Genomic DNA, 26,418 nt, shown 5'->3' with positions numbered 1-26,418 from the left:
TTTTCTTTTATGCTGTGGCTACTTTGATGAGCTTTATTTCAGCATGCCTGAATTAGTTTCTTAAGAGGTTAAACATAATTGTGAATTGAGAAAATATGATCCAAAGCAGAGACAAAATTATTTTCTTTTCCTTTCAATGTGCAGTAATGTGCTTTCGGCATGCATGAGAGCCTGATGAATAAATTAAAAGGCAATTTCCAAATTGTATATTGATTTTTGTACAATGTAAAAGAGGTGTATGTGTCTGATGGAAACTCTTATAAAGGGGCATAAATCTTAAATTAAAAAGTGAAAAAAATAAAATTTGAAAGCATAGCACCTAGTAGTAAAATATATTAGTGCGCATTTTCTTCTGATACATTAGAACATAAACTGTCCAGTGTTACTAAAGCTGTTTTTTCAATAATAATTAGCAGAGTAAGCACAAAGTCCTTAAAAACTTTAGTCATTTCTCTAGCTTTAGCCTGCCATCCAATCTATGAAATGACTATTCTGAGAGCAGACAATTCATCATATACTATGTTCTATCAAAAACTCATTAGATTGCCATTGATGATGATCCCAAAGTTCATGGCAGGTTTTCTGTTTAGCATCTTGCCTCAAGTGAAGGCACCTATTTATTGGTGAAGTCATACTCACAACCAAAATGTTGCTATGTAAACTAATTAGGGTTCCATATGAAGATAACTTGATTGCCATGGAGTTTCTGCTTAATATAAACAGAGCAAAAGATGTAATTGTTTAGCAATAAGTAAAAGCTACACTGTAAACATAATCATCCACATACCTGGCTTCTGTAAAAACATTAACATTCGATTTTTGAAATTAGAGCTGGCATTTTGTCATTAGGCACCCAAAGAGTACTCTAGCCAGTGGGTGCTTGAATTAGTAGGTTTCTATCCTGATTGGGCAATGCCTTACCCTTCTGGTTCTTTAATGCTTTGAGTGTATCACTCTCATTTGCAGGCATCAGTAGAAGAATGTGATTGTATTTTCTTGCTTTCCCAAACTTGTTGCTTATGATGACATCCAAGGATGAATTTTTTTTTAAACTCATTAAACACACTCTCACTAAGACTAAAAATACTGTTGGACAGTAAAATTCAGGAGTTAATTTTTCAGTAAAAATCATAAGCCTATCTTTTTGCAGGAAAATTAACCATATATAAGAGAAAGAATAGGAAAATAAAGGAGGCTCTCAAAGTGCTGAAGAAGCTGATTGAGTTGCTTAGACAGTGAAGGCCCTTCTAGCCAGATAACTCTTATCATCTGAGTTAACTTTGTTATTACACAGAAGAGGAAACAAGCACAGAGATTACAAGGTATTCAAGAATCTCACAATTAGTTTAATGCAGAATTTGGACTATAGTATAATCTATACAAATAATAAGCACTTCCAAAAATACGTGTGATAGATAGATGGATGATTAAACAAGACCCTTGAGAGAAAGGACCTTTACATGATACAAGCGTTTCTCAAACTTGCTTTCCCTCACTGTGACATACCTCAGAGAGAATATTGACCTGCATGACTTACATTCACTACTTTTCACTACAGAGTGAAGTGAATGTTTGTGGGGACAGATACCACATTTATCATAACGTGATTGTTATGCATTGCAAGGCTATCTTGCAAGCCTATTATTTATGTAACCCATAAATAACTCAATCATACATGCTAAGATAAGCATCATGTTATAAAAAATTCCTGGGAGCCCAGCTGTAATTCCTCCTCATTTCTTCCTCAACCCACCATTGTGACTTAACATCATATTTGAAAGCTGTTTAATGCTACCAAAATCATGAACTAGCTGGAAGTTAGGGGTCTCCGGAGTGGGCATTTAGGATATTGAAGTAATACATTATAATTAAAAAGTCTATTGTCCTTGGCTTGCTGATAAGATTTTGAAAGCTTAAATCCCCAGTCACCTACTTCTGGTGATTTCTATAAGAAATATAGGTCATTCAATAATAAAGAATGTATAAGTCTAGGATATTTTCTTAGTTCTACATTCAGTGAACATGTATTTGTAAATATTATCTTTAGCCATAGCAAAAATTGAGTTATAAATTGAGTAGAGCTATGAATAATACCTTGCTTTATTCTCCAATATTTGTAAACCTGAGATTTGAAATATAAGTTGTAATTAAGATAAAAGCAGAGTAATTTTTAATTTTTGTATTTTGTGGGTACATAGTAGGTATATATATTTATGAGATACTTTGATACAGGCATGCAATGCATAATAATTATATCATGGTAAATGGAATATCTTTCCCCTCAAGTGTTTATACTTTGTGTTACAAACAATCCAATTATACTCTTATAGTTATTTTAAAACATAAGATTAAATTATTATTTACTATAGTCATTCTGCTGTCCTAGCAAATATTAGATCTTATTCATTCTTTCTAACTGTTTTACTGAACCCATTAACTGTCCCCACTTTCCCCCCACACTCCACTACCCTTTCCAGCCTCTGATATTCATCCTTTTATCCTCTATCTCCATGAGTTTAATTGTTTGATTTTTTAGCTCCCACAAATAAGTTTGAACATGCAAGTTTGTCTTTATGTGCCTGGCTTATTTGACTTAACACAATGACACTCAGTTCCATCCACATTGTCACAAATGACAGGATCTCATTCTTCTTTATGGCTGTTTAGTGCTTCATTGTATATATGTACCATATTTTCTTTATCCATTTATCTATTGATGGACACTTAGATTGCTTCTAAATCGTGGCTATTCTAAATAGTTCTGCAATAAACATAGAAATGCGGATATCTCTGGGGTATTTTGATTTCCCTTCTTTTGGGTACATACCTAGCAGTGGGATTGATGGATCTTATGGAGCTCTATTTTTAGATTTTTGAGGAAGCTCCAAACTGTTCTCTGTAGTGGTCATACTAATTGACATTTTCACCAACAGTGTATGAGGGTTCCCTTTTCCTCATATCAACTCCAACATTTGTTATTATCTGTCTTTTGGATATAAGCCATTTTAACTGGGTGTGATAATATCTCGTTGTAGTTTCAATTTGCATTTCTCTCATGATTAATGATATTGAGCACCTTTTCATATACCTGTTTATCATTTGTATGTCTTCTTTTGAGAAATGTCTATTCATAACTTTTGCCTATTTTTTATTGGATTATTCGATTTTTCCTATAAAGTTGTTTGAGCTCCTTATATATTCTGGTTATTAGTCCCTTGTCAGATGGGTAGTTTGTAAATATTTTCTCCCATTCGATGGGTTGTGTCTTCACTTTGTTGATTGTTTTCTTTGCAATGCAGAAGCTTTTTAACTTGATGTGATTCTGTTTGTCTGTTTTTGCTTTGGTTGCCTGTGCTTATGGGGTACTATTCAATAAATCTTTGCTCCAGACCAATGTCCTGGAGAATTTTCCCAATGTTTTCTTGTAGTAGTTTCACTCTGAAGTCTTAGATTTAAGTCTTTAATTCATTTTCATTTGATTTTTGTATATGGTGAGACATAGGGGTCTAGTTTCATTCTTCTGCTTATGGATGCACAGTTTTCACAAAACCATTTATTGAAGAAATTGTCTTTTCCTCAATGTGTGTTTTTGGCGCCTTTGTTTAAAATGAGTTCACTGTAGGTTTGTGGCTTCTTTTCTGGGTTCTCTATTCTGTTCCATTGGTCTATGTGTCTGTTTTTGTGCCAGTATCATGCTGTTTGGGTTAATATAATTTGAAGTTAGGTACTGTGATTCCTCCAGTTTTATTCTTTGTCTCAGAATAGCTTTGCCTATTCTGAGTGGTTTGTGGTTTCATTTAAATTTTGGGATTTTTTTTCTATTTATGTGAAGAATATCATTTGTATTTTGATAAGGATTGCATTGATTCTTCCACTCCATTCACATGGAATATCTTTTCACTTTTTGTGTGTCTTCAATTTCTTTCATGAGTGTTTTATTATTTATTTATTATTATTTTTAAATCACTTGACAATTTATTGAATGCAAAGTAAGATTTGGCATCTTTGACTTCATTGTACACAGCTGAAGCAGGAGCCCAGGGAGGGGAAGACTGCATGGTTTTCCTTGCAGGGGGGAAGTGTGCACCTTGCAGTCCTGTTATGTTGTGGGAAGATCAGCCCATTTTCTGTCAGTTGCCATTGCCCCTAGGATGGATGTCTTGCCAGTCATCCCATTCCCAAGCTCTGTAGAGTGTCTGTTTCATCATCCTCTTCCTTCTTTTCTTCTTGATCTTCCTGTTGCTGAGCTGCTTTTCTGAATTCCTCTGATGTTGCCTTGGCTATTCCCTGATTTGGTAATGCTCCATTCCATATTTCCAATGTTGTTCATGACAGTCACTCACCATCATAGTTGCCAGACTTGGATAACCAGCTCCAAATACTTTGGCTTGGATATGTCCCGGGCGAGAATGAAGGGTATCACTGGAGGCCTCTCCTGGTGAGATGTGTTAGAAGTTGAGGGCTCTCTTGAAGACCCTCTTTCTCTCAGGATCTTGATTTCCTGGTCAATGTTCTCAATCTCTTCTAAGCTGATACCAAACCACCTCTGAAGGTGAAGAAGATAATATTCACGAACACACTCTTCATCTGATTGACCACTTTCCACAACAGATTTCAATGCAGACAACCTATGCTCCAACTCCTTCTTCTGTTTGTATCTCTCTATTTTAGCCTGTCTTTGAGATGCCATAGAAATGAGGCATTAGCAGTGTGATTTTCAGCTGAGTTGTTCTCAGTTTGGGGCAGCTCAAACTCTGCCACATGATAGTAATGGCACTGAGTTAAGTAGTTTATAAAGCGTTTTGGAGCCTGCTGCAAATGATCTAGACGCTTGCTGAGGTTCACTTGTTTCATGGTGAGGGCACCAACAGGCACTTCAGGTCAGTGGAAGCAATCTCTTACAAATCTTCATTTCGGCTGAAGGAGTCAAGCTGTGATAACATTTTGGCAGCTTTCTCAAGGAGGTCCAGGCCCTTGAACACCTTCTCCTGGACTATCCAGGAACCAGCAGGTTCAGCAGCTACTTCTACTTTGTCCAGAAACTTTGCCAGTTTTGAACAGCTCGGGGAGCTGCGGCAGCAGTAGCTTGTCTTCAGCAGCCGTCTTGGGGAGGGAGCCATGAGTGTTTTATAGTTTTTATTATAGAGATCTTTCACTTCTTTGGTTAAGTTAATTCCTAGGCATTTAATTTTATTTGTGGTTATTGTAAATAAGATTACTTTTTTATTTCTTTTTCAGATTATTCAATGTGGGGATGTAGAAATGCTACTGATTTGTGTATGTTGATTTTGTATTCTGTAACTTTACTGAATGTGTTAATTAGTTCTAATAGCTTTTCAGTGGAGTCTTCAGTTTTTCCCAAATACAATATCATATCATCTGCAAACAAAGATAACTTGATTTCTCCCTTTCCAGTTTGGATGTCTTTTTATTTATTTCTCTTATTGGATTGCTCTAGCTAGAACTTCCAATAATATGTTTAATACAGTAGTGACAGTTGGCATCCTTGTCGTGTTCCAGATCTTAGAGGAAAGGCTTTCAGTTAGTCTGTTATATATGGTTTTTACTGTGTTGAGGTAGGTTCTTTCTATACCTTGTTTTTCTGAGGGTACTTTTTTTATTATCATGAAGGGATGTTGAATTTTATCAAATGTTTTCTCTGCATCAATAGAAATGATCATTCTATTGATATAATGTATTACATTTATTGATTTGTGTATGTTGAACTGTTCTTGCATCTCAGGGATAAATCCCACTTGGTCATGATGAATGATCTTTTTAATGTACTGTTAAATTCACTCCTCCTCTATTTTTCGGAATAGTTTGAATAGGATTGATATTAGTTCTTCTTGAAATGGTTGGTAGAATTCAGCAATGAAGCCATCAGGTTCCAGGCTTTTCTTTACTGGGAGACTTAATTATGGCTTTAATCTTGTTAGTTGTTATTGGTGTTTTCACATTCTGGATTTCTTCATGGATCAATCTTGGTAGGTCGTATATAACTAAGAATGTATTCATTTCCTCTAGATTTTCCAGTCTCTCAGCATCCAGCTGCTCATGGTAAAAAGCAGAGTAATTCCTAATCATCATAGCAGCAATATTTTGAAAATAAATGTTTAGAAATGTATTTCTGGAGAAGACAAGAAGATACTTGGAAATACCTTTAAATTAAAAGTTAATAATTGGTTTTCTATATAATTAAATTCACTGAACCTAACTTAAAATGTTTCTATTGGCTCATTGTGCTTTTAAGTTGCCTTAAGTTAACTTTCAAGATTAGTAACTAGTGAATTGTTCTAACACAATTAGCTTCACTTAACTACAATAAAGTTGATATAAAAATGTAAAAAGCCAGGAAAAACAAAGTGATTTCACTAAGGTGCAAATAAAATTGTGTGTAACATGTGTGTGTATGTACGTTTATACATAATTGATATACACATTTTAATACATTCAATTAATACAGAATTCAAAACATATAAAGAGAAAAATACATAAAGTACAAGTCAATGCCCTGTTTTAATCCAATTTCACAGTGAACATTGCTCACTTGTATTTTTTGAGATTCAGGGAAAAGTTTCTCAACATACAGATTTACAGTAGAAATGATTCCGAAAAAATATTAATCCTAAAACAATAAGTCCACATTGCCAGTCATAAGTTTTTTTTCTTCCACCCAAGATCCATAGTAGAAAAGGAAAACAGGCATAACTCCATTCATACTTTAATTAAGCACTTATCCATTGCTAATTCCCTTAGATTTGAGCCTCAGAAAATCTGGAGGTAGGGTAACATTTGCATAAGTAAGATGATAATATTTGCTACTAAGGTACAATAATATTTCTTGGACTCCTTGAAATCAAGGTCAGTTGTAATTATTGCGCTATTTCTACTATAAGGTTGCGTCTTCACTGACATTAAAGGGCATATGAGTTCCTTACTGTAAGACTCCACAGTGCAAAGATTATGTAAACGAATACAAATCACCATGAAAATCTAGTTTATTCCACTTTTACCACACACCATTTTACAGTTCTAAATATCAATAATCTTCAAAATGTGGGACCCACGGCCTCATTAAATGTAAGAAACCTTGGCACTCTTATTTTCAGACTCAGAAATCAATGCCGCCCATACCTTTTCATGGTCCCTCTTACATGACTTTCTTCATCTGAATTTACACAGGAGTAAAGGGAGTTTTGCTCAAAACTCAGGCAAAGGAACTGAAAAACTTTCAAAGCAATTCCAGGATTTAACGTGCATTGAGAAAGTGTTTCTCTATAGAGAGAAAAACTAAAAGAACACACCAGAATATGTATGACTGCCACATCCTCCGGTTCTCTCTCACTGCCAAACAGCAGGATACATAGACGGAAATACAGACACTCTGCATAAACATTTTTAAATGCTTGCCAACCAATTTTTGTTTTTATTATACAAAGTTTTGTTTTTATTATACTTTAAGTTCTAGGGTACACGTGCACAACGTGCAGGTTTGTTACATATGTATACATGTGCCATGTTGGTTTGCTGTACCCATTAACTCATCATTTACATTAGGTATTTCTCCTAATGCTATCCCTCCTCCATCCCCTCACACCATGACAGGCCCCAGTGTGTGATGTTCCCTGCCCTGTGTCCAAGTGTTAGCATTGTTCAGTTCCCTCCTATGAGTAAGAATATGCAGTGTTTGGTTTTCTGTCCTTGCGATAGTTTGCTCAGAATGATGGTTTCCAGCTTCATCCATGTCCCTACAAAGGACATGAACTCATCCTTTTTTATGGCTCCATAGTATTCCATGGTGTATATGTGCCACATTTTCTTAATCCAGTCTGTCATTGATGGACATTTGGGTTGGTTCCAAGTCTTTGCTATTGTGAATAGTGCCACAATAAACATACGTGTGCATGTGTCTTTATAGTAGCATGATTTATAATCCTTTGGGTATATACTAAGTAATGGGATCGCTGGGTCAAATGGTATTTCTAGTTCTAGATCCTTGAGAAATCGCCACACTGTCTTCCACAATAGTTGAACTAGTTTATACTCCCACCAACAGTGTAAAATATTCCTATTTCTCCACATCCTCTCCAGCACCTGTTGTTGCCTGACTTTTTAATGATCGCCATTCTAACTGGTGTGAGATGGTATCTCATTGTGGTTTTGATTTGCATTTCTCTGATAACCAGTGATGATGAGCATTTTTTCACATGTCTGCTGCTTGCCAGTAAATTTTCAAAATGAAATAAGGCATATCCTAGAAAACTTTTTCAAGTAAATATCTCCTTGGTAGAAGACTTTTTGGTATTTAATACCCAGTGTTCCAGTACGTTTTTTTTTACATCTTACTGAAATGTTATTTAGCAAATACTTATATAAGAACATTCTGTATTTAAATCTGCAAAATGCAATGCAAATATTTATCACAAAATGATTTTGAAAAAAAAAAACCCTTAACTCATTTATTCTTTTGAGAAATGTCTATTCAAATCATTTTCCCATCTTTTGATTGGATTATTAGATTTTTACTATGGAGTTGTTTGAGCTCCTTATATATTCTGGTTATTAATCCTTTGTCAGATGGGTATTGAGCTACCATATGATCCAGCAATCCCACTGCTGGGTATATACCCAAAAGAAAGGAAGTCAGTATATTGAAGAGATATGTGCACTCCTATGTTTGTTGCAGCATTGTTAACAATAGGTAAGATTTGGAAGCAATCTACGTGTCCGTCAATAGACAAATGGATAAAGAAAATGTGGTACACATACACAATCGAGTGCTATTCAGCCATAAAAATGAATGAGATCCAGCCACTTGCAACAGCATGGATGAAACTGGAAAGCTTTATAAGTAAAATAAGCCAGGTACAGAAAAACAAATTGCATGTTGTCACTTATTTGTGGGATCTAAAAGTCAAAACAGTTTAACTCATGGACATAGAGCACAGAAAGATGGCTACCAGAGGCTGGGAAGGATAGTGGGGGGTGGTGAAGAGGTAGGGATAATTAATGGGTACCACAAAATAAAAAGAATGAATAAGACCTACTATCTGATAACACGACAGAGTGACTATAGTCAACAGTAACCATACATTGTAAAATAATTTAAAGAGTGTAACTGGATATTTGCAAGTCCATGGATAAATACTTGGGGGAATGGATACCCCATTCTTAACAATGTATTTATTTCACATTTTAATGACTATATTGAAACATATCATGTATCCCATAATTATATATATACCTATTATGTACCCTCAAAAGTTAAAAAAGTAAAAAGCACTTCAAATTATATTCTAAACACCATTGTGATACAGTTACAACTAGACATTTTGATAAGATCAGTGAGTGCCAAGGAAAAATAAGTGCCTCTTGTATATTAGTGAAGCTGAGGCATCATTGTTTCATAATCAGTGGGAACAATTCTCAACCATAGTGGGCTTGTCCTGACTGTATTTCTGCCAGGCCTTTCTTATATAGCCCCTGTTTCTTCCTAGTGTTTTATGGATGCCTAGAAAGTTAACAAAATGCTAAAGGAATCTGTGAAGAAGGAAGCAAAGAGAGTAAAGAGAAAAAAATAAAGATGAACAAACCATATTCATTGATAACAGAAATAATTTGTGGATTATTTCTATTATAACCACGATTTACTAAAGTTTTAGTTTATTTAAAAGTAAATTTAAGTAAAATTTAAAAGTGTCTCATCACATAGTTCATGCTGTAATGTTATAATGAAAGTATTGCAGATGATCCAATAGATTTGAAGTTTCTATTTGTGATTGGAGAAAATTGATTTAGAATTTGAATAACGATTACAACTAATTCCCAATTTAAATTTATAATCCACCCTTTAACATTTAGAAACAGTACTAATACTTTATGATAAAACTTCACTCTACGATATACCTATTTATATTTTACTTACTATGCTAGAGATAATTTATGTAACACTTCACACACTATTTTGGTGATCGATCTGCATTATGCCAAGTGAACAATGAAATAAAGGGTTACGTAAGTCAAAATCTCAACTCTCCAGCTGCTCTGTGTACTAGCAGTATGGCTAGGCAAGTTGTGCTATTGCTCAGTCTCTTCTTCTGCTAAATTATTGTGATATTAATAGTGCCTACTGCATAGGGTAATTTTGGTTGAAAATGTAGAGTAGTTCATACTATAAAGGTTATACTGCTAAAGGCTTTCCATCCAAGTAAATACTGCTTTTTAACTGTTTTAACCCAATTTTCCTTGTCTATGGAATGCAGTACATAACATAACCTACTTTACAGAGTTGTGAGGATTAAATATATGCAAGGATGTTGTTTTTAGCTCATAATCTGCATCAGAGTGAATTCTTAATAAATGCGAGCTTTTATTTTTATTATCATTGTGAAAATCCAGTGTGCTAGATTTCTCATTTTCATACAGATTTGAAAGCCATTTCTACAGACATCTGGACTCAGAAATAAGCCATGGATGGCTTTTGCTGTGTGAGGGAACAAACCATCCCCAGGGTCAGATCCTGACACAGGAATGTCATGGGGAATCTTCAGTCAACAGCACACCACCTTAACCCACAAGGACAGGAAAATGCTGCAAAAGATAGATGAGACCACTTAAACAAACAAACAAAACTAAAGTAAAACAAAACTGGTATGTCATCATAATAGTAAACTTTTAAGAACACAGTTATTGTTACTTTTTAGTCTCTCTAGCCTATTCACTGACTAAATGTATTTGCCTCCAAGCACTAGGCTCTGCTCTTGAGAAAATTATATGCCTCTTTTCCCTAAAAAAGCTTTATTTTGATGTATTTCCTCAGGCTACATTTTTAAAGAGGGCATCAGAGGCAGCCATTATTTCTGTTCTCGATAAAGAGGCTAATGTGAACTTATTTTTTTTTATCAGTACCCGGTGACAGGCATTTGCTGAGACAAAGTGACAGGTGTAAGCTGACCTCTACAAAATTGTAACCTAGTTTCTGCCCATATAATAACTGTTACAGGCATCAAATAAAAAATGTATTCTACGAAAGCCTAACTTCAGATTATTTCAACTTTAAAAAATATATAGTTTATAATGTATTTAAATTATAAATATTTATCATGACTAATTGTATGCAATACTTAATCTTTAATTTAGAAAGCAGAGCATATTGTTAAAGAGCTATTGTAACAAGTAGTGGATAAGAGAATGAATATATGTGTCCCAACTCTGATCTTGGTTTGTTGTGTGACTTTGAATATAACATGCTTCCTTGTGTTTATGCATTCTACAGATAGCTTCTCTTCTATAAAATTAGATTACCTGGATAGTTGAATAATTAGATCCTTTTTAATTTTGACATTTTGTGATTTGGTGAAGCTGGGCACCAGAGAACAGTTAGCACGATTCCTAGCTGTAATAGGTAAGTGTTAAGGGTATACTACATGCCAAGCACTATACCAAAAACTGGAGATAAAAATATGTGGATTGGGCAGCAGAAAAAGTATACTCTGAGTTCTGTGGGTGTGTGTGCTGTGGAAGATGTACCTAGGCATTCCCTGAGCCGTGCACAAGGTCTTTAGCATTATTGGTTGGAGTGGAATTCACACTGTTGATTGAATGAATGAACATTGGAAAATTCCATAAATTGTCAGTTCCAAGAAAAGTAGCTTTAAGAGGAATTATCAGAGGTAAAACAGTACATGGAACAGATCTTTGGACCTGACTTTTCAGGGAAAACACAAAATAAAAAAGCACAAGTTACAACAGCAAAGGTAGCCTTTGAAACAGAGGCTGTTGTCAGGGATGAGAGAGAAGCTCTTATGAGTACATGGCAAAGACTTTCAGTCACATTCCATGCCTTTTAAAGTTCATTGCCATTAACATATGATCCTTAGGTTGTAAAGACGCATGCAATTCTTATTTCTGAGGAAACAAGTTTTAAGTCTCTTGTTAATGTCTCAGTTACTTGATCATCGACATTATGACACTCTTTGACATTAAAGTTGTCACCCTCTGAGTCAGAGCAGGTCAGATTTCCTGTCTATAGTACAGGCCAACACTGTTGCCTGTGCTTTGAGACTACCACAAGATTCATCATGAATGCTGTCAGAAAGGCACACTCTGCCCAGGCCCAAAAGCCTTAGGCAATGATTTATACTTGGTTCAGCAGGCCAGATGCAGTCTGCATGCTTGAGACTCTTCCTAGGGCACAGGAACATTCTAAGAGATTTTTAAATCTTATAGAATTTAGAGCCCAGAGGGTACCGATCGTTATATATTCAATTTCTTTATCAGGAAAATGGAAAGTTGAAGCTAAGAGAGATTTAATATTAACTCAAGAGCACATGGCTAATTATTGGAAGAAGACTTGAGTAAAGACTTAATTCTTGACTTCTCATTTCAAAATTCTTTGCAATATAGCCCCATATTAAAAAGTAAAGTATTTTTGGCCAGGCGTGGTGGCTCACACCTGTAATCTCAGCACTTTGGGAGGCTGAGGCAGGTGGATCGTGAGGTCAGGAGATTGAGACCATCCTGGCTGAAACGGTGAAACCCCACCTCTACTAAAAAAGATACAAAAAATTAGCCAGGCGTGGTGGCGGAAGCCTGTAGTCTCAGCTACTAGGGAGGCTGAGGCAGGAGAATGCCCTGAACCCAGGAGATGGAGCTTGCAGTGAGCCGAGATCGCGCCACTGCACTCCAACTTGGGTGACAGAGCGAGACTCTGTCTCAAAAAAAAAAGTAAGGTATTTTTTTCTGGAGATGGGTGGAGCATACAAGCATAGTTTAAAACCAAATGATCTACAAAACAGCAAAAGAATCATAAACTCCATTTCACTTCTAACTCTCTTTGGTTTCCAAGTTTCTTTCTAGGACACACAGCAACCAACATAAACTCATTCTTGTTAAAACTAGATTTCAAATACTAAGGAGAATTGTAGAGTGGGCCATGGAACAGTTTTACTTCCTGTAACGTCTGTTGGAGGGTCACATTTATTAGTAAGAGGTATTGAAGGAAACACACTCCAGCTGCATGCTACGGTCATATTTATGGTTATATAGAGGTAATGAGCAAAGTTTGAAGAGCTACAGTCAGGAAACCTGCTTAATGACAGAATCATTGTATTTAAAAGATGTCAGATGTTGACAACAAGCTGAATGATCACGGCCATGACACCTGGAAGATTAGAAGCAAGTCTAAATTTAAAATACTATAAAATAAAGAGAAATAAAGTAAAATACACCTGCTAAAGTAATCTACAAGAAGGGGGAATTGAAATGACTCTTGCCTGCATGTTTAGACTTAATTCTTAGTACTTCATATGTCACATTTCATTCACACTGTGTGGTTTCTCAAAAATTCTCATTCATGTGGTCCTTACAACACATGATTCTCTCTTTTTGTATATTCTTTCCAGCTTTGCAACCTATTCCACCTAACAGCTATTCATGAAGCTCAGATGTTGTCTCCTTTAAGTAGAGTGATTATATTTTATTCAAACAAGGACAACTTGAAGTGAGAAGGATATACTGTTGATAACCACATATTATAAGAGGTATAAATGGTATAACCAGTTCTGTTCTGGGCAACCTAGTGGGTGAGGACATTTTTGTCTAAAGTCTCTCTTAGCACTATAGGTTATAGGTAATAGCTATCTCAATTCTGCTTAAAAAATCATTCTTAACAAATAAAACTTTATAAGTCAACTTAATTTTAAATGTTCATAATGTTATTCTGATCCTAGTCAGATGCATTCAATGTGAGAATTTTTATTATCTTTTTACAAAGCTATAGCTTTGCATTTGAGAGAAAAAAATACCTTACATTTAATTTGATTGTACATTCTTCAAAGCGTAGAAAGTATTAAACAAAGATTATATAAATCCTGTGTATAAGAAAAAACTCATTATCAATAAAAATCACTGAAAACTAAAATGTAAGTCCAAAAAAAAAATCCTTATCTAAATTTTTTCTTCATTGTCAATCCTGAAGGGTAGATGTTTGATCACGATTTAGTCTAAAATTTTCATTAAGCTCTATTAATTGGAAAACAACTCTTTAGTGTCCTTAACTGAAGGGAACTATGCTTGGCAGGTGACATAAAGAAGACTGAACCAGCCGTTTGTGTTCTAGATAGATATGCGTTATGTGTTAGCAAATCAAATTCTTCATGGTATAATAAAGGGTATATCTATTTCCCTTATCTTCCAGCACATCTATTAATCTGTAAATAATCTGCTGTGAATCTCCTGACAATTATGACAAGTGAAATTTCAGTTTTCCCATTGGAGCTGGCATTTTGTTTTGAAAATAGTGACAAGCGAGATGAACCCCGGTACCTCAGATGGAAATGCAGAAATCACCCGTCTTCTGCGTCGCTCACGCTGGGAGCTGTAGACTAGAGCTGTTCCTATTCGACCATCTTGGCTCCATGACAGTGGGCGCAGGACTGTGGGTGCAGCTCACCGTGCGCCAGCCGAAGCAGGGCAAGGCATTGCCTCACTCGGGAAGTGCAAGGGGTCAGGGAGTTCCCTTTCCTAGTCAAAGAAAAGGGTGACAGACGGCACCTGGAAAATCGGGTCACTCCCACCCCAATACTGAGCTTTTCCGACGGGCTTAAAAAACGGCACACCAGGAGATTATATCCTGCACCTGGCTCGGAGGGTCCTACGCCCACGGAGTCTTGCTGATTGCTACCACAGCAGTCTGAGATCAAACTGCAAGGTGGCAGCAAGGCTGGGGGAGGGGCGACTGCCATTGCCCAGGCTCCCTTAGGTAAACAAAGCAGCCAGGAAGCTCAAACTGGGTGGAGCCCACCACAGCTCAAGGAGGCCTGCCTGCCTCTGTAGGCTCCACCTCTGGGGGCAGGGCACAGACAAACAAAAAGACAGCAGTAACCTCTGCAGACTTAAATGTCCCCGTCTGGCAGCTTTGAAGAGAGCAGAGGTTCTCCCAGCACGCAGCTGGAGATCTGAGAACAGGCAGACTGCCTCCTCAAGTGGGTCCCTGACCCCTGACCCCTGAGCAGCCTAACTGGGAGGCACCCCCCAGTAGGGGCAGACTGAAACCTCACACGGCCGGGTACTCCTCTGAGACAAAACTTCCAGAGGAACAATCAGACAGCAGCATTCGCAGTTCACGAAAATCCACTGTTCTGCAGCCACCACTGCTGGTACCCAGGCAAACAGGGTCTGGAGTGGATCTCTAGCAAACTCCAACAGACCTGCAACTGAGGGTCCCGTCTGTTAGAAAGAAAACTAACAAACAGAAAGGACATCCACACCAAAAACCCATCTATACATCACCATCATCAAAGACCAAAAGTAGATAAAACCACAAAGATGGGGAAAAAACAGAGCAGAAAAACTGGAAACTCTAAAAAGCAGAGTGCCTTTCCTCCTCCAAAGGAACACAGCTCTTCACCAGCAACAGAACAAAGCTGGATGGAGAATGACTTTGACAAGTTGAGAGAAGAAGTCTTCAGACAATCAAACTGCTCCGAGCTACAGGAGGAAATTCAAACCAAAGGCAAAGAAGTTAAAAACTTTGAAAAAAATTTAGATGAATGTATAACTAGAATAACCAATACAGAGAAGTGCTTAAAGGAGCTGATGGAGCTGAAAGCCAAGGCTCAAGAACTACATGAAGAATGCAGAAGCCTCAGGACCCGATGTGATCAACTGGAAGAAAGGGTATCAGTAATGGAAGATGAAATGAATGAAATGAAGCGAGAAGAGAAGTTTAGAGAAAAAAGAATAAAAAGAAACAAACAAAGCATCCAAGAAATATGGGACTATGTGCAAAGACCAAATCTACGTCTGATTGGTGTACCTGAAAGTGACGGGGAGAATGGAAACAAGTTGGAAAACACTCTGCAGGATATTATCCAGGAGAACTTCCCCAATCTAGCAAGGCAGGCCAACATTCAGATTCAGGAAATACAGAGAACGCCACAAAGATACTCCTCGAGAAGAGCAACTCCAAGACACATAATTGTCAGATTCACCAAAGTTGAAATGAAGGAAAAAATGTTAAGGGCAGCCAGAGAGAAAGGTCGGGTTACCATCAAAGGGAAGCCCATCAGACTAACAGCGGATCTCTCGGCAGAAACTCTACAAGCCAGAAGAGAGTGGGGGCCAATATTCAACATTCTTAGAGAAAAGAATTTTCAACCCAGAATTTCATATCCAGCCAAACTAAGCTTCATAAGTGGAGGAGAAATAAAATCCTTTACAGACAAGCAAATGCTGAGAGATTTTGTCACCACCAGGCCTGCCCTAAAAGAGCTCCTGAAGGAAGCACTAAACATGGAAAGGAACAACCGGTACCAGCCACTGCAAAATCATGCCAAAATGTAAAGACCATCGAGACTAGGAAGAGACTGCATCAACTAACGAGCAAAATAACCAGCTAACGTCATAATGACAGGATCAAATTCACACATAACAATATTAACTTTAAATGTCAATGGACTAAATGCTCCAATTAAAAGACACAGACTGGCAAATTGGATAAAGGGTCAAGACCCATCAGTGTGCTGTATCCAGGAAACCCATCTCACGTGCAGAGACACACATAGGCTCAAAATAAAAGGATGGAGGAAGATCTACCAAGCAAATGGGAAACAAAAAAAGGCAGGGGTTGCAATCCTAGTCTCTGATAAAACAGACTTTAAACCAACAAAGATCAAAAGAGACAAAGAAGGCCATTACGTTATGGTAAAGGGATCAATTCAACAATAAGAGGTAACTATCCTAAATATATATGCACCCAATACAGGAGCACCCAGATTCATAAAGCAAGTCCTGAGTGACCTACAAAGAGACTTAGACTCCCACACAATGATAATGGGAGACTCTAACACCCAACTGTCAACATTAGACAGATCAACGAGACAGAAAGTTAACAAGGATACCCAGGAATTGAACTCAGCTCTGCACCAAGTGGACTTAATAGACATCTACAGATCTCTCCACCCCAAATCAACAGAATATACATTTGTTTCAGCACCACACCACACCTATTCCAAAACTGACCACATAGTTGGAAGTAAAGGTCTCCTCAGCAAATGTAAAAGAACAGAAATTATAACAAACTGTCTCTCAGACCACAGTGCAATCAAACTAGAACTCAGGATTAAGAAACTGACTCAAAACCGCTCAACTACGTGGAAACTGAATAACCTGCTCCTGAATGACTACTGGGTACATAACGAAATGAAGGCAGAAATAAAGATGTTCTTTGAAACCAATGAGAACAAAGATACAACATACCAGAATCTCTGGGACACATTCAAAGCAGTGTGTAGAGGGAAATTTATAGCACAAAATACCCACAAGAGAAAGCAGGAAAGATCCAAAATTGACACCCTAACATCACAATTGAAAGAATTAGAAAAGCAAGAGCAAACACATTCAAAAGCTAGCGGAAGGCAAGAAATAACTAAAATCAGAGCAGAACTGAAGGAAATAGAGACACAAAAAACCCTTCAAAAAATTAATGAATCCAGGAGCTGGTTTTTTGAAAGGATCAACAAAATTGATAGACCGCTAGCAAGACTAATAAAGAAGAAAAGAGAGAAGAATCAAATAGATGCAATAAAAAATGATAAAGAGGATATCACCACTGATCCCACAGAAATACAAACTACCATCAGAGAATACTACAAACACCTCTACGCAAATAAACTAGAAAATCTAGAAGAAATGGATAAATTCCTGAACACATACACTCTCCCAAGACTAAACTAGGAAGAAGTTGACTCTCTGAATAGACCAATAACAGGCTCTGAAATTGTGGCAATAATCAATAGCTTACCAACCAAAAAGAGTCCAGGACCAGATGGATTCACAGCTGAATTCTACCAGAGGTAAAAGGAGGAACTGGTACCATTCCTTCTGAAACTATTCCTATCAATAGAAAAAGAGGGAATCCTCCCTAACTCATTTTATGAGGCCAGCATCATCCTGATACCAAAGCCAGGCAGAGACACAACAAAAAAAGAGAATTTTAGACCAATATCCTTGATGAACTTTGATGCAAAAATCCTCAATAAAACACTGGCAAACCAAATCCAGCAGCACATCAAAAAGCTTATCCACCATGATCAAGTGGGCTTCATCCCTGGGATGCAAGACTGGTTTAATATACGCAAATCAATAAATGTAATCCAGCATATAAACAGAACCAAAGACAAAAACCACATGATTATCTTAATAGATGCAGAAAAGGCCTTTGACAAAATTCAACAGCCCTTCATGCTAAATACTCTCAATAAATTAGGTATTGATGGGACGTATCTCAAAATAATAAGAGCTATCTGTGACAAACCCACAGCCAATATCATAGTGAATGGGCAAAAACTGGAAGCATTCCCTTTGAGAACTGGCACAAGACAGGGATGCCCTCTCTCACCACTCCTATTCAACATACTGTTGGAAGTTCTGGCCAGAGCAATTAGGCAGGAGAAGCAAATAAAGGGTATTCAGATAGGAAAACAGGAAGTCAAATTGTCCCTGTTTGCAGATGACATGATTGTTTATCTAGAAAACCGCATTGTCTCAGCACAAAATCTCCTTAAGCTGATAAGCAACTTCAGCAAAGTCTCAGGATACAAAATCAATGTACAAAAATCACAAGCATTCTTATACACCAATAACAGACAAACAGAGAGCCAAATCATGAGTGAACTCCCATTCACAATTGCTTCAAAGAAAATAAAATACCTAGGAATCCAACTTACAAGGGATGTGAAGGACCTCTTCAAGGAGAACTACAAACCACTGCTCAATGAAATAAAAGGATATAAACAAATGGAAGAACATTCCATGCTCATGGGTAGGAAGAATCAATATCATGAAAATGGCCATGCTGCCCAAGGTAATTTATAGATTCAATGCCATCCCCATCAAGCTACCAATGACTTTCTTCACAGAATTGGAAAAAACTACTTTAAAGTTCATATGGAACCAAAAAAGAGCCCGCATCGCCAAGTCAATCCTAAGCCAAAAGAACAAAGCTGGAGGCATCACGCTACCTGACTTCAAACTATACTTCAAGGCCACAGTAACCAAAACAGCATGGTACTGGTACCAAAACAGAGATATAGATCAATGGAACAGAACAGAGCCCTCAGAAATAACGCTGCATATCTACAACTATCTGATCTTAGACAAACCTCAGAAAAACAAGCAATGGGGAAAAGATTCCCTATTCAATAAATGGTGCTGGGAAAACTTGCTAGCCATATGTAGAAAGCTGAAACTGGATCCCTTCCTTACACCTTATACTAAAATTAATTCAAGATGGATTAAAGACTTAAACGATAGACCTAAAACCATAAAATCCCTAGAAGAAAACCTAGGCATTACCATTCAGGACATAGGCATGGGCAAGGACTTCATGTCTAAAACACCAAAAGCAATGGCAACAAAAGCCAAAATTGACAAATGGGATCTAATTAAACTCAAGAGCTTCTGCACAGCAAAAGAAACTACCATCAGAGTGAACAGGAAACCTACAAAATGGGAGAACATTTTCGCAACCTATTCATCTGACAAAGGGCTAATATCCGAATCTACAATGAACTCCAACAAATTTACAAGAAAAAAACAAACAACCCCATCAAAAAGTGGGCGAAGGACATGAACAGACACTTCTCAAAAGAAGACATTTATGCAGCCAAAAAACACATGAAAAAATGCTCACCATCACTGGCCATCACAGAAATGCAAATCAAAACCACAATGAGATACCATCTCACACCAGTTAGAATGGCAATCATTAAAACGTCAGGAAACAACAGATGCTGGAGATGATGTGGAGAAATAGGAACACTTTGACACTGTTGGTGGGACTCTAAACTAGTTCAACTCTTGTGGAAGTCAGTGTGGCGATTCCTCAGGGATCTAGAACTAGAAATACCATTTGACCCAGCCATCCCATTACTGGGTATATACCCAAAGAACTATAAATCATGCTGCTATAAAGACACATGCACACATATGTTTATTGCGGCACTATTCACAATAACAAAGACTTGGAACCAACCCAAATGTCCAACAATGATAGACTGGATTAAGAAAATATGGCACGTATACACCATGGAATACTATGCAGCCATAAAAAAGGATGAGTTCATGTCCTTTGTAGGGACTTGGATGAAATTGGAAATCATCATTCTCAGTAAACTATCGCAAGAACAAAAAACCAAACACCACATGTTCTCACTCATAGGTGGGAATTGAACAATGAGAACACATGGACACAGGAAGGGGAACATCACACTCTGGGGACTGTTGTGGGGTGGGGGAAGGGGGCAGGGATAGCTTTAGGAGATATACCTAATGCTAAATGACGAGTTAATGGGTGCAGCACACCAGCATGGCACATGTATACATATGTAACTAACCTGCACATTGTGCACATGTACCCTAGAACTTAAAGTATAATAATAATAAAATAAAATAGTGACAAGCAACATATGATTGTTAGAGGAAATAAAAGGAAAATATTTCTATTCTATCCATGGGCAAATATATATAGATTTATACAATAAAATTTACTACATAGTATAATTTTTAAAACTATCTGATTTTGTAGGACAAGACATCTGCTCTTTTCAATCAATGAATCCTTTTAACTGTTGGAGCTGATTGAATTCCACTGTGCTGATTGAAAAGCAGATTTTTTATATTATGGGTAGTTATTCTACATTAAATCACCACAATCACCTGCAATAATAACAACAATCCAAATATGAAAAGAATTTTAGCCATCATTTGTTGAATGCTTACTATGAGCTACATTTATTCTTATTAAAAAATCCCTAAAGCATAGTAGTGTAGTCCTAATTTTTCAGATGAAGAGATTAAGGCATAGAGTGATTAAATAATATTTCCAAGGTTTCACATAGCTTGTAAGTAAATAAATACAAATATAATAAATAGTAATACAAAATGGCTAGAATAATACAACAATAGAAATATTGGCTGTAATTTGTGTAATCTTTCCCTTGAGCTAGCTATCACTTATCTATACTTACAAAGAACTCTTTGGGGTAAATTGCACAGTTGCAATTATCCAGATGAAAAACTGAGAGATAGAGAGAGTGAATAACTAACACGCTAGTAAGTGTATAATAATAAAAACAACAATCATGACAATTACAAAAAGCTTGAACAATTAATAAGTCCTTCTTAGCTCTATAGGTAGACTCTATTCTAAATGCTTTTCAAAAATTTAGTTGAAGGCGCTGTATTTACTCACCCCTTTTTTTTCTCTCCTTGACAGCCACGCACTGTAGCTGCTTCTAGTAGGTCATCTTGGCCTCCTCGCTAATCAACCTAAATGCTCATCAGTGACAGACTGGATAAAGAAAATTGGTGCATATACACCATGGAATACTATGCAGCCATGAAAAATAACAAGATCATGTCCTTTGCCGGGACATAGGTAGAGCCATTGCCTTTATCCTTAGCAAACTAACTCGGGAATAGAAAACTAAAAACCGCGTGTTCTTACTTATCAGTGGGAGCTAAATGATGAGAACACATGGACACATGGAGGGGAACAATTGCACACTGGGGCCTCCCAGAGGGTGGAGGGTAGGTCAAGGAAGAGGATAAGGAAAAATAACTCATGGATATGGTAACAACACACACTGGGGCCTTCCAGAGAGTAGAGAGTGGGAGGAGGGAGAGGATCAGGAAAAATAACTAATGGGTACTAAGCTTAATAGCTGGGTGATGAAATAATCTGTACAACAACACCCCTGACACACATTTACCTATCTAACAAACCTGAACATCCTGCAAATGTACCCCTGAATTTAAAATAAAAATTTTAAAAAAATTTAGTCATTATTCATTAGAATAATCCCAAGGTATTATTATTTCTCTTAAAATGATAAAAAATTGAAGCACAAACTGGCATGGCTAAATCAAAGGTTCATGATGTCAATTATTATACTAGAAGACCTCAATCTTAAGAGGATAATATGTGATTCAAAAGATAAAATAATAATAGTAAAAATCTCAGGTTTTCAGGTAAGTCCACAGATTTTATTTTAAGCATTAAAATAGTATATCTGCCCCAATTATACAAAACCTTGGCGAGCTAATTGGCTAGTTTCACCATGGAAGGGTTTTTGGTTCTTCATATTGAGTGTCTATTTAAAGATTGTTAACATGGAAAAGCAATCATGCACCTAGAGACTTTTTTCATGGAGTCTATTCACAAGCATGCCAATTCATCAAAACTCCTCATCATCCCAAAAGAAAAGCCCAGATTTAAATTTATCTATTTGACAACTGATGTATACGGTCCTTAGTACATCAACAAAGTTATTTACACCAAACTGAATTGGGAGATCTTCATTCCCATGAATTTATTTCCTAAAGATCATAATATATGTAAAACCTGCAAGCATGACCTTTTAATGTATCTATATATTATCCTTAATGGATTTCCTGTTAAAACAGTCTGAATGCACATATGGCTCCTTTTGACCACTAAACCATCCCAGGGGAGGACTTCAGCAAGAAAAGAGGGAGAGAATGTGTATGTGTGTGTGTGAAAGAGAAAGAAAAAAAGAAAGCGAGAGAAAGGAGAGAATCCTCAAAAAAAAATCTCTATGGAGAAGGTAATACTTACTATTACTTAGTGAATTAAAAATTCAAACAATTTATGAAATAAAAGAAATAATTTATTTTTATCCTTCCTCTTCTTAACAGGATACCGATAATGTTAATCAGATTCCTCAATTATTCAGAATACTATTGTACATTATCAAAATGTCCTTAAGTATATGCATATCTTTTGTATATGCACCATTTATTGATTCCACAAATGTTTGTTAAGTATCCAATGGGTGACAGATATTTCTAGATATAATCAAGAATATCCCCTAACTACCTTCAAGGTGTTTTAGTTTTGTAGAATATGCAAAAACAACTAATGATAACATGATAAAGAACATTAGGACAAAATGAAAAGAGATCAGCTGGTAGAAAGAGGTGAATCAGGCAAGAGTTCATGTATGGATTTTAATTGCTGTATTATTTCCCTTCCAGACTACAAACCTATTGAGAGCAAATTTCATGATAGAATTGTGATTTTGTCCTTCAACAGGTCCCCACACAAAGTTTTCCTCATAGTAAACACTCTGCATATCTGCTAAATACTACATAAACTAGAAAGTAACTATGATTTGCATTCCACTATGGCAGCTTCACTAGAAACACGACCTTCCAAAAGAAATTGTATACTCTTCAGAACAGCTCAATATGTGTAAGAAGAAAATTGCTCCATAATTAGAAAAAGTGTTCCCTACTTGCTCTTCAAAAATATGATGACCAAAATTGACATTTTCCTAACCTGTAACTACACATTCTAGACTGAGGAAAGTAAAATAATAGTGTTTGTTATAACCCTTCACACACTATGTGGTTTTTAAAACCGTGTAGAAGACTTACTTTGATTTTTAAAATGAACAAAATAAAAAATAAGTTGAAAAAAATCAGCCAAACTTCCTATGAGGTAGCAAATATCAAATCAAACTGGCAAATATAAAAATGTATTGGCAATTTTAAAATTTGTAAAACATAACCATAAATCACATTCGATTTTTACAAAGAATTGAATTTGATCTTGTCACCATTGTAATAGAGCCTTAGGGTCTTTGAAACTTCACTTTGATAAATTTAATAAAGGGGAAAGGTACATTGAAAAGGCAAAAATATAGCAAAATACACACACACAGAATGTCTGTCTACATGACTAAAATCATTTTTTAGTGAAATCGTGAAATAATATTTGCAAATATTGTGATTGCACAATTCCTGTGCATCACAGGAAGTGATACAAATCAGCAGTATCATGTGATAAAGAAAGTTATTGAGATACACACACATATAATGGAAAGAGAAAGATGTGTGTGTGTGTGTGTGTGTGTCTGTGTGTGTATACATAACTGCAATGGGAGAAGAACTTGTGCTAAGACAGACATGCTATTGTCACTTCCCCTGTGACATCTGCTTTCACATGGAGACACGGTGAATTTCATAAGCTGCCATTAGGAGACAATATGGTAAATTTTGAGCTGTTTCACTCTCAATATATGACATATAAATTACAATTAAGATGGGAACAAAAGCATAAAGTGTTTTTCAGTCTTGATGGCTTGCTCAATATCTTAAGAATTATTACCTGTCTTATAATTTATAATATTCCTACCAAAGACTAGAAAAAACCTAATTCCCAATGTCACCAAGAAGAAAGAAAACATTCTTATTCTGTATAGTCACTGTCGATTATATAGGGAGTAGAAGTTGGAAACACAGAACTTCACAGAGCAAGTAAGAAGTCAGGTTGGGTCTGAAGGTCTTGATTGTGGGTGAGCACATTTTAATTATTCTTCTCCAAAACATCAGATGTCTTTGTTGCCGGGAGGATATATTTTCATTCATGAAATGAATGTCACTAGCCTAGGTCTGAAAATGTAGTGTGACAAAATCCAATTCTTGCTTTACATAGGTTATTTTGGCATCAGTGATGAGAACTGAACTAGAATAAGGATAAAAATGGCTGACAATAAGTTTCTGCCATCATCCAGGTGACATGATGATGACTGACCAGGTGCCAGTGGTGGAAGTGATGAGGAGTAGTCCAATGTTGGATATCGTCTGAAGGCAGATCGTAGGGAATAAGCCTACTGGGTAATAAATGTGAGAAAACAAAGAAAGAGTCAAGAGGGCTCCCAAATATTGATTGATTTTTGTCTGATCAGGTGGATAAAGGAAATTGCCTTTAATGATCTGGGGTGTGAACATAGTATTGTGAGGTGGGAAGGGTAATGGATTTTTCCATTTTAAATGTGACTTTAAAATATCCTATTTTATATGTAAGTTGGAAATTTGGGGAGAGATATGAGCCAGAGGTTTACACTGGCATGACGAGAAGAAAGCACTAACACTAACATTTGGGTCGAGAGAGGGCCCAGGAGAGGAAACAATACTGGCAAAGCCCATGGCACAGAGAATGTGAGTTAATATCAAATCCATGTCCTTTTATTCTTGGCTTCACATTTCCATGAAATTTCCTGGCTCCTCTTGAAGCTATGTATGACTGAGTTCTCGCTGATGTGCCATTTCTAAGCCTGGGGCAAATACATTTCTTCTGTATGATTCTTCTTGTTCCTTCACCCTCTACCAACTTGATAACAGAAATGCACAGTGACTTTCGAAATCATGTGTTGAAGATGGTTGTGGAAGACATTGCTAGTGCTCCCTATATACAGTTTCTGCTTCTCTATACATGTAGAAAACTGTTTCCAAGAACCCCTTTTCCAGTTGTGGTACAAGTGATACAGGTTACTTCTAGACTGAAGAATTTAATTACTAGTGGTTCGCTTTCCTCTACTTCATTGACCAAAGAGGCTACATGTTTAAGCTGTACCTGCAAGATGGTGAAGGTTTCTTCAGATTTGGCCTCATGAAGATAATTTTCCATAGAGAGGGGCTCAGCCTTATGATAGACTTTACATGGAATAGGAATCTTTGCTGTGTAAAATCAAATTTTTGTGGTTGTTACCATGGCATAATCTAACACATTCTGAATAACAGAATAGTGGCACTACAAGCTAGAAGACCTAGTGTGGTGAATTCCAAAAAGAGAGATTCTACTATTACAACAATATATTATTTGGAATTATAAGCTTCCCAATTCTGTGGTTTTCTCTGGAATTATGAATAAATTTAGAAAAACGACTTTTAACCTATATAAATTATGAGAATGAGGAAAATATTTTAATAGAATCTAATTTTGGTTTGGTAACTTAAGTTCAAATTTGGGCAAATAGGCAACACATTAAGCCCTGAATATTTACTAACTATATCTATGTTTTTATCCATAAGAACTATGTTTCTCATAAATTAGAATGAGGATTAAATTGGATGATTCATGTAATGCACTTAGTACCATGCTGGATATGTAGTTAGTTTTCAATTAAGCTAAGTATTATTCTTAGTTTTTAAGTGGTTAAATGTATTTATATTAGGAATAGACTATTTCAGAAATCAGTTACATATAGTTTTTTACTGAATCCTATTTCTAGTACTATTTAGTTTAGTTCCATAAACCAGATTAATAATAAATGGTTAATATAAATTCCAAATTGGTTAGCACTGGTTTAGTAAGAATATTTTACCAACATTAAGGTAAATGGCCTCATCATGAAAATGTGAAGTATATTAGAGTGAAGACTCATAGAATAAAGTAAGAGGTGAGATTTCTTCATGGCTGTTTCCCAGGGCTAATTTATGTAAAATTCTGTTCAGAATCAGAGAACTCTTACAGATGAACTTTTAAGGACATCATTTCCCATTTTATGATTATAGGGGATTGAAGAAATCTTGGACTTAATCTAATCC

The 26,418-nt window shown here is 36.4% G+C and overlaps 1 pseudogene; it reads right to left on the bottom strand.

The window, feature by feature from the left end:
• Positions 1 to 4,115: 4,115 nt before the first annotated feature.
• The window catches only part of LOC100447291 (immunoglobulin-binding protein 1-like), a 152,865-nt pseudogene continuing 130,562 nt past the window's right edge, over positions 4,116 to 26,418 (bottom strand).

Source organism: Pongo abelii, chromosome 3, assembly GCF_028885655.2.
Source record: "Pongo abelii isolate AG06213 chromosome 3, NHGRI_mPonAbe1-v2.0_pri, whole genome shotgun sequence".
NCBI classification, from domain to species: Eukaryota; Metazoa; Chordata; class Mammalia; order Primates; family Hominidae; genus Pongo; species Pongo abelii.
This window is presented reverse-complemented; position numbering and strand designations above follow the sequence as displayed.